We start from the raw sequence: 9684 nt of genomic DNA, 5'->3' as shown, positions 1-9684 counted from the left end.
CTCACGTAAGTGTTCCTTTTGTCCAGGTGGGAAAGGGCAGTGTGGAGTGCAATGGAGATTGCGCCGTCTGTGGATCTGTTGGGGCGGTATGCAAATTGGAGTGGATCTAGGGTTTCTGGGATGATGGTGTTGATGTGAGCCATGACTAGCCTTTCAAAGCACTTCATGGCTACAGATGTGAGTGCTATGGGTCGGTAGTCGTTTAGGCAGGTTACCTTAGTGTTCTTGGGTACAGGGAATATATGGTGGTTTGCTTAAAACATGTTATTACAGACTTGTCCTGGTAATCCATCTGGCCCCACGGCCTTGTGAATGTTGACCAGTTTAAAGGTCTTACTTACGTCGGCTGCGGAGAGCATGATCACACAATCTTCCGGAACAGCTGGTGCTCTCATGCATGTTTCAGTGTTACTTGCCTTGAAGCGAGCATAGAAGTAGTTTAGCTCATCTGGTAGGCTCGTGTCACTGGGCAGAACCCTTATGTATATTGTTTTTCTTCTGTACTGCACATTGAGATGTTCATTAAACTGTCATACTTAAAATACAGTATATTATTATAATACACTTACCAAATATAGAAACGCAACATATGAAGTGTTGGTCCAATGTTTGTTGAGCTGAAATAAAAGATCCCAGAAATGTTCCATATGCACAAAAAGCTTATTTTTACATTTACATTTACGTCATTTAGGAGACGCTCTTATCCAGAGCGACTTACAAATTGGTGCATTCACCTTCTGATATCCAGTGGAACAACCACTTTACAATAGTACATCTATATCTTTTTTTTTGCGAGGGGGGGGGTAGAAGGATTACTATATCCTATCCCAGATATTCCTTAAAGAGGTGGGGTTTCAGGTGTCTACGGAAGGTGGTGATTGACTCCGCTGTCCTGGCGTCGTGAGGGAGCTTGTTCCACCAATGGGGTGCCAGAGCAGCGAACAGTTTTGACTGGGCTGAGCGGGAACTGTGCTTCCGCAGAGGTAGGGGGGCCAGCAGGCCAGAGGTGGATGAACGCAGTGCCCTTGTTTGGGTGTAGGGCCTGATTAGAGCCTGAAGTTACGGAGGTGCCGTTCCCCTCACAGCTCCGTAGGCAAGCACCATGGTCTTGTAGCAGATGCGAGCTTCAACTGGAAGCCAGTGGAGTGTGCGGAGGAGCGGGGTGATGTGAGAGAACTTGGGAAGGTTGAACACCAGACGGGCTGCGGCGTTCTGGATGAGTTGTAGGGGTTTAATGGCACAGGCAGGGAGCCCCGCCAACAGGGAGTTGCAGTAATCCAGACGGGAGATGACAAGTGCCTGGATTAGGACCTGCGCCGCTTCCTGTGTAAGGCAGGGTCGTACTCTGCGAATGTTGTAGAGCATGAACCTACAGGATCGGGTCACCGCCTTGATGTTAGCGGAGAACGACTGGGTGTTGTCCAGGGTCACGCCAAGGCTCTTAGCACTCTGGGAGGAGGACACAATGGAGTTGTCAACCGTGATGGCGAGATCATGGAACGGGCAGTCCTTCCCCGGGAGGAAGAGCAGCTCCGTCTTGCCGAGGTTCAGCTTGAGGTGGTGATCCGTCATCCACACGGATATGTCTGCCAGACATGCAGAGATGCGATTCGCCACCTGGTTATCAGAAGGGGGAAAGGAGAAGATTAATTGTGTGTCGTCTACGTAGCAATGATAGGAGAGACCATGTGAGGATATGACAGAGCCAAGTGACTTGGTGTATAGCGAGAATAGGAGAGGGCCTAGAACTGAGCCCTGGGGGACACTAGCGGTGAGAGCACGTGGTGCGGAGACGGATTCTCGCCACGCCACCTGGTAGGAGCGACCTGTCAGGTAGGACGTGCCGGAGATACCCAACTCGGAGAGGGGGGAGAGGAGGATCTGATGGTTCACAGTATCAAAGGCAGCAGATAGGTCTAGAAGGATGAGAGCAGAGGAGAGAGAGTTAGCTTTAGCAGTGCGGAGAGCCTCCGTGACACAGAGAAGAGCAGTCTCAGTTGAATGACCAGCCTTGAAACCTGACTGATTTGGATCGAGAAGGTCATTCTGAGAGAGATAGCAGGAGAGCTGGCCAAGGACGGCACGTTCAAGAGTTTTGGAGAGAAAAGAAAGAAGGGATACTGGTCTGTAGTTGTTGACATCAGAGGGATCGAGTGTAGGTTTTTTGAGAAGGGGTGCAACTCTCGCTCTCTTGAAGACGGAAGGGACGTAGCCAGCGGTCAAGGATGAGTTGATGAGCGAGGTGAGGTAAGGGAGAAGGTCTCCGGAAATGGTCTGGAGAAGAGAGGAGGGGATAGGGTCAAGCGGGCAGGTTGTTGGGCGGCCGGTCGTCACAAGATGCAAGATTTCATCTGGAGAGAGAGGGGAGAAAGAGGTCAAAGCTGTCACAACTTAAGTCGTACTCTTCGTTGAAAATGTCATACATGAGAGAGAAGGACCAAGGCGCAGCGGAAGTGTGGACACTCATGTTTCTTTAATTAACAAAACAAGTAAAGTATCCACTGGAAAACCAAAAACAGTACTCACGACAGCCAACAGTTTTGCAGGCTCACAAAGCAAGTGCAAAAACAATTCCCCACAACCCCAAAGACAAACACACACACCTATATAGGACTTCCAATCAAAGGCAACTATACACACCTGCCTTCAATTGGAAGTCCCAATCATCAACCCAACATTTAACAAACACAAACCCCCTGCCACATCCTGACCTAGACTAAGCAATACGCCCTCTGCTGGTCAGGACGTGACAAAAGCATAGGGTAGGGAAATGTGAGCAGGACCAGCGGTGTCGTTTGACTTAACAAACGAGGATCGGATGTCGTCGACCTTCTTTTCAAAATGGTTGACGAAGTCATCCGGAGAGAGGGAGGGGGAGGAGGATTCAGGAGGGAGGAGAAGGTGGCAAAGAGCTTCCTAGGGTTAGAGGCAAATGCTTGGAAGTTAGAGTGGTAGAAAGTGGCTTTAGCAGCAGAAAAAGAGGAGAAAAATGTAGAGAGGAGGGAGTGAAAAGATGCCAGGTCCGCAGGGAGGCTAGTTTTCCTCCATTTCCGCTCGGCTGCCCGGAGCCCTGTTCTGAGAGCTCGCAATGAGTCGTCAAGCCACGGAGCAGGAGGGGAGGACTGAGCCGGTCGGGAGGATAGGGGACATAGAGAGTCAAAGGATGCAGAAAGGGAGGAGAGGAGGGTTGAGGAGGCAGAATCAGGAGATTGGTTGGAGAAGGATTGAGCAGAGGGAAGAGATGATAGGATGGAAGAGGAGAGAGTAGCAGGAGAGAGAGAGAGCGAAGGTTGTGACGGCGCAATACCATCTGAGTAGGGGCAGAGTGAGTATTGTTGGAGGAGAGCGAGAGGGAAAAGGATACAAGGTAGTGATCGGAGACTTGGAGGGGAGTTGCAGTGAGATTAGTAGAAGAACAGCATCTAGTGAAGATGAGGTCAAGTGTATTGCCTGCCTTGTGAGTAGGGGGGGGACGGTGAGAGGGTGAGGTCAAAAGAGGAGAGGAGTGGAAAGAAGGAGGCAGAGAGAAATGAGTCAAAGGTAGACGTAGGGAGGTTAAAGTCACCCAGAACTGTGAGGGGTGAGCCATCCTCAGGAAAGGAACTTATCAAGGCGTCAAGCTCAATGATGAACTCTCCAAGGGAACCTGGAGGGCGTTAAATGGTAAGGATGTTAAGCTTGAATGGGCTAGTGATTGTGACAGCATGGAATTCAAAGGAGGAGATAGACAGATGGGTCAGGGGAGAAAGAGAGAATGTCCACTTGGGAGAGATGAGGATTCCAGTGCCACCATCCCGCTGACCAGATGCTCTCGGGGTGTGCGAGAACACGTGGTCAGACGAGGAGAGAGCAGTAGGAGTAGCAGTGTTTTCAGTGGTAATCCATGTTTCCGTCAGTGCCAAGAAGTCGAGGGACTGGAGGGTAGCATAGGCTGAGATGAACTCTGCCTTGTTGGCCGCAGACCGGCAGTTCCAGAGGCTGCCGGAGACCTGGAACCCCACGTGGGTCGTGCGCGCTGGGACCACCAGGTTAGAGTGGCAGTGGCCATGCGATGTGAAGCGTTTGTATGGCCTGTGCAGAGAGGAGAGAACAGGGATAGACCGACACATAGTTGATAGGCTACAGGAGAGGCTAGGCTAATGCAAAGGAGATTGGCATGAAAAATTAACTAAACAACTGGGGAAGCGAGAGAGCAGGGCCTCCCTCACTAACAATCATTGAAACACTAAAACGCTAAAATATAACTTTCCTAGCTACCACTAGAAATTAAAATTGATGTAAACTACAGTGGTTCAATGTTTCCAGGAATAGGCTCAAACTTAGTTTATTCCGCTAGATAACTTGGTACAGTATTCTTCCGTGAAAACCCACCTAGTGCACCGTGTCTTATGACGCCGTAGCTAACTAGCATGCTAGCATCCTATAACACACGGTTAGCACCAATACTTGGTAACAACAAGCTACCAATGGATCATTCGTGTCCGTGTCTAGTTCATAAAGCAGAAGTAATTAAACGTTGGCTAGCTAACACAAAGTCAGTCCTGCTATTTCTCTAAAATGTTAGGGAGCATTTCTCCTTTGGCAAGATAATCCATCCACCTGACAGGTGTGGCATATCAACAGGCTGATTAAACAGCATGATCATTACACAGGTGCACATTGTGATGTGGATAATAAAAGGCCACTCTAAAATGTGTTTTGTCACACAACACAATGCCACAAATGTTTCAAATTTTGAGGGAGCGTGCAATTGGCATGCTGACTGCAGCAATGAACACCAGAGCCGTTTCTTGATAATTGAATGTTAATTTCTCTATCATAAGCCACCCTGTTTTAAAGAATTTGGCATTATGTCCAACCGGCCTCACAATCGCAGACCATGAGTAACCACGTCAGCCCAGGACCTCTATATCTGGCTTCTTCACCTGCAGGATCGTCTTAGACCAGCCACCCAGACAGCTGTCAGAAACCTCAAGTAAGCTCATCTGTGTGCACGTTGTCCTCACCAGGGTCTTGGCCTGACTGCAGTTTGGCGTCATAACTGACTTCAGTGGGCAAATGCTCACCTTAGATTGCCACTGGCACGCTGGAGAAGTGTGCTCTTCACGGATGAATCCTGGTTTCAAATGTACCGGGCAGATGGCAGTCAGCATGTATGGCTTCTTGTGGGTGAGTGGTTTGCTGATGTCAACGTTGTGAACAGAGTGCCCTATGGTGATGGTGGAGTTGTGGTATGGGCAGGCATAAGCTATGGACAATTAACACAATTGAATTTTATTGATGACAATTTCAATGCACAGAGATACCGTGATGAGATTCTGAGGCCCATCGTCTTGCCACTCCACCACAATCACCTAATGTTTCAGAATGATAATGCACGGCCCTATGTTGCAAGGATCTGTTAATAATTCCTGGAAGCTGAAAATGTCCCAGTTCTTACATGGCCTGCATACTCACCAAACATGACACCCATTGAGGATGTTTGGGGTACTCTGAATCGACATGTACGACAGCATGTTCCAGTTCCCGACAATTTCCAGAAACTTCACACAGCCATTTAAGCGGATGGTCACACCAGATACTGACTATTTTTCTGATCTACGCTTCTATTTTTTTTAAGGTATCTGTGACCAACAGATGCGTATTTGTTTTCCCAGTCACGTGAAATCCATAGATTAGGGCCTAATGAATGTATTTCAGTTGACTGATTTCCTTATTGAACTGTCACTCAGTAAAATCTTTGAAATGTTCCATGTTGCGTTTATATTTTTTTCAGTATAGTATGGGGAAACTCACCCACATCCAATGGACCCATATTTTACTGTCATACTTGTCTCAGCAAACCTGAGAGAGATGGAGGACAGGCAACCATACTGTTACACAAACTGTAGCTAGCTATGAAAGCATCCACCTACTTGGAGGAGGAGATGACGAAGCTGAAGAAATTTGGCATGGTGCCTTAGATCCTCAAGAACTGATATAGATGCACCATTGAGAGCATCTTGTCTGACTGCATCACCACCTGGTATGGCAACTGCACCGCCCTCAACCTCAAGGCTCTACAGAGGGTGGTGCGGATGGCCCAGTACATCATTGGGGGCAAGCTTCTAGCCTTACAGAACATTTACACCAGGCGGTGACTGAGCAGCAAGGCCTGGAAGATCGTCAAGGACTCCAGTCACCCGAGCCATGGACTGCTCACTCTGGTACTATCTGGCAAACTTAACCAGAGCATTGAGTCTCAGATAAACAAGCTCAGAGACATCTTCTACCACCAGGTCATACTAAGGGTCTGGTTTCAATAATGGACTCTTTTGGCATAGAGGAACTACATCACAGCCTACGTCACTACTATACAAAATAGTAGCTAGCTAGCAAGATGGAGATCACATATATATTTTTTTGTGTGCATTTCGCAAGTGGCTAGTTTGCGTCAACTACCTTCACTAAAACCAAGTGCTGCAAACGTTTTGCCTGCAAACTTTGGATTTGAATTGTGACGTTCTGGCATGCCTGCCTAATCATGGTTGCCTAGGGTTGGGCTTTCGAGACTCGGTTGTCACCTCTGAATTAAACAAACAAAAACAAGCAGTAGCTGGAAATGTAACGTTAGCTATCTAAAGCAAGCATTTTCAACACTCACCTGTCAAAAAGCACATCCTCTGCCTGCAAATGAACAGAGAGGTATATCAAGAACTTCACCAATGATACTTCATGCTCACTCTTCATCAGCTAAAGTTATGTTGTTTAGTCTTAAGGTGAATATTTCAAAGGAGTCCTCTTCCCATCTTTTTGTCTGCCTTTAAGTTTTCCCACGATAGTGACGTTTCCCATTTCAACCAATCAAATCTACCTGTTTTCTATTTTGACCTAGTGTACACTACCGTTCAAAAGGTTGGGGTGACTTAGAAATGTCCTTGTTTTTGAAAGAAAAGCAAAAAATTGTGTCCATTAAAATAACATCAAATTGATCAGAAATAGAGTGTAGACATTGTTAATGTTGTAAATGACTATTGTATCTGGAAACGGATGATTTTTAATGGAATATCTACATAGGCGTACAGAGGACCATTATCAGCAACCATCCCTCCTGTGTTCCATTGATAGTTGTGTTAGCTAATCCAATTTTATCATTTTAAAAGGCTAATTGATCATTAGAAAACCATTTTGCAATTATGTTAGCACAGCTGAAAGTTGTTGATTTGATTAGAAGCAATAAAACTGGCCTTCTTTAGACTAGTTGAGTATCTGGAGCATCAGCATTTGTGGGTTCTCTTACAGGCTCAAAATGGCCATTAACAAAGTACTTTCTTAAAATAAAAGATTAAGATGCGCAAAAGAACACAGACACTGGACAGAGGACCTCAAACTTTTGAACGGTAGTGTATGTCATAGGCGTCAGCTGATGGAGGCAAAAAAGTGCATTCATTTTTGGACCATTATTTGGGCGAACTATTTCATCAGAGATTTTAGATCAATCATCTCCCACACTTTCCTCCACACACCATGCAGTTGTGTGATTCGCTAAAATTAAATGATGAAAACTACTTTAAGTAGATCACTCCCATAGAATTCTATGGTGACTCCCATTAAGACCAACATTGCATCTTTGATATCCCAGGCTAATGCTGCTTTCATAACCAAGTGCGAAGGTGGTATTTACCACATACGACTGGGAAAAATCCACTAGTTGCCCTCCAACTGGTAATTACTGGTGGGAAACTCTATTATCCCTGAGCTCTGACTTCTAAAGTGGAGAACGACTGCCCCCTTTCATTGAAAGCATGTTCAAGGCTGACCGCAGTACTGTAGACATTGTTAGCGGAAAACAGGATCCCCTATTATAGTGAATAAAAAATAGCCATCTTTGTGGTCAATCTTAGTGTAAATAAAAATTGTATTTGCAAGACCATCATGGTACCAATAACTGCTTCTAATACACCAGATGTATGTCCTTGAACCAATTATTTTAAAATTGCACACAGAAGAAGTTTAAGGATAAGTTAGTTGCTAATTGTACTCCGATCAGCCTTCAACTTGAGTTACTCAATGAGAGGGGGCAGCACTGAGCTTCTGTAAATCAAATTAAATGTATTTATATAGCCCTTCTTACATCAGCTGATATCTCAAAGTGCTGTACAGAAAGCCTGCAATGTCACTTTCTGGAGAAGCTCAACTAAGCATGTTATGTCTCCATCCCCCGGGTGCATGTTTTGGTTTTTGACATGCCCTAGCACTACACAGCTGATTCAAATAACCAACTCATCTTCAAGCTTTGATTATTTGAATCAGCTATGTAGTTTGGGAAATCTGGCCCTAAGGCAGCCCAAACAGATAATATTTGACTAAAACATAATAATTTCAAACCTTGCTTACATTTGTATACGGTCACACATTTTATTATTATTATTATTATTATTATTATTATTATTATTATTATTATGCATGGGAATACTTTGGAATAGATTTTCCAAATTAAAATCACTTGTAGCTGAGTTGCTGGTGTTTTTACATGTCCAATAATTAGGAAAATTTCGGTGGCCCCCCCCAAAAAAACATTTGATGAAACATTGCATTTGGCCTATCCCATAGAAACGCTTTGAATAAATCATACATGGAAAAACAGATAGTCCAAAAATAAAGCAAAAGGAAGTATGTTTTGAAGTGTCTGTCCTATATCTGAGCGATGGATTGATAATTATATTTTTTCCTTGGCATTATCTGTATACCTTTGACATGGAAATGCCCCATTCACTTCCATACTTTTTTTCGGCCTGGTAACCGGTTACCTTCAGACGAGTCCCATGACACTTGTGGGGGTCATAGAGCAAAACGGAGAACATCAACGTGAATACATCCAACAAGTTATGACTTTATAACAGGTAATTACCACCTTTCCACTTGGTTATGGTTATAAACGCATCATCATATGCGCTGTGCGCAATAACCTGGGGAGGGAGTTAATGTTTTCGAGACGTGAGTATCCCACTGAGGTATAATAAGAACTAGTCCTGATGATACAGTCATCAGTGATACAACCACAAGATGCAATATAAGATTATGCAAAGTAAAATGAAAGCAGAATTCTCTGATACTTGTTGTAAGTATAAGAAGGAAAAAGGCACTCATGGCCATCTGTTTTGGACTTGCCCATTAATAAAACATTTCTGGGAAAATGTTTAAAAAAAGAAGCTGTTCATATAAGAATGGACCCATGGCTATTTCTGCTGTGTGTCGTCAGGGCCTCACCTAACTTAGCCCAGCTCAATCTTCTTTGAAGAAAATACTCTTTGTGGCCCGCAAATCCATTCTCCTTAACTGGATAAAAGACCAGCCACCAACAATAAATCTGTGGTATCGTGAGATCTTTAAAGTGTTACCACTGGAAAAAAATGTGTGTAATATTTAGGAACAAGGAAGGAGATTTCTATACAATATGGGATCCCTTTTTGCTATCTCTTTTCCCTAATCTGGCCGATACCATATAAAGTGTAAATATAAAAATTTTATGAATTTATGGGTCAACTGGACTACGGTCGCTTTTTTTGTAAAAAAATAAATATATTATTCTATAGGCCTCTATACTCTGGTAGAGGTATATTACACACTACATCCACACATTTAGCGACAGTCAATGTATTAATGCTATGTAAAGAAAATAAAAAATGATAATGGTAATGAAAT

This window comes from Salmo salar, chromosome ssa01, assembly GCF_905237065.1.
Source record: "Salmo salar chromosome ssa01, Ssal_v3.1, whole genome shotgun sequence".
NCBI classification, from domain to species: domain Eukaryota; kingdom Metazoa; phylum Chordata; class Actinopteri; order Salmoniformes; family Salmonidae; genus Salmo; species Salmo salar.
This window is presented reverse-complemented; position numbering follows the sequence as displayed.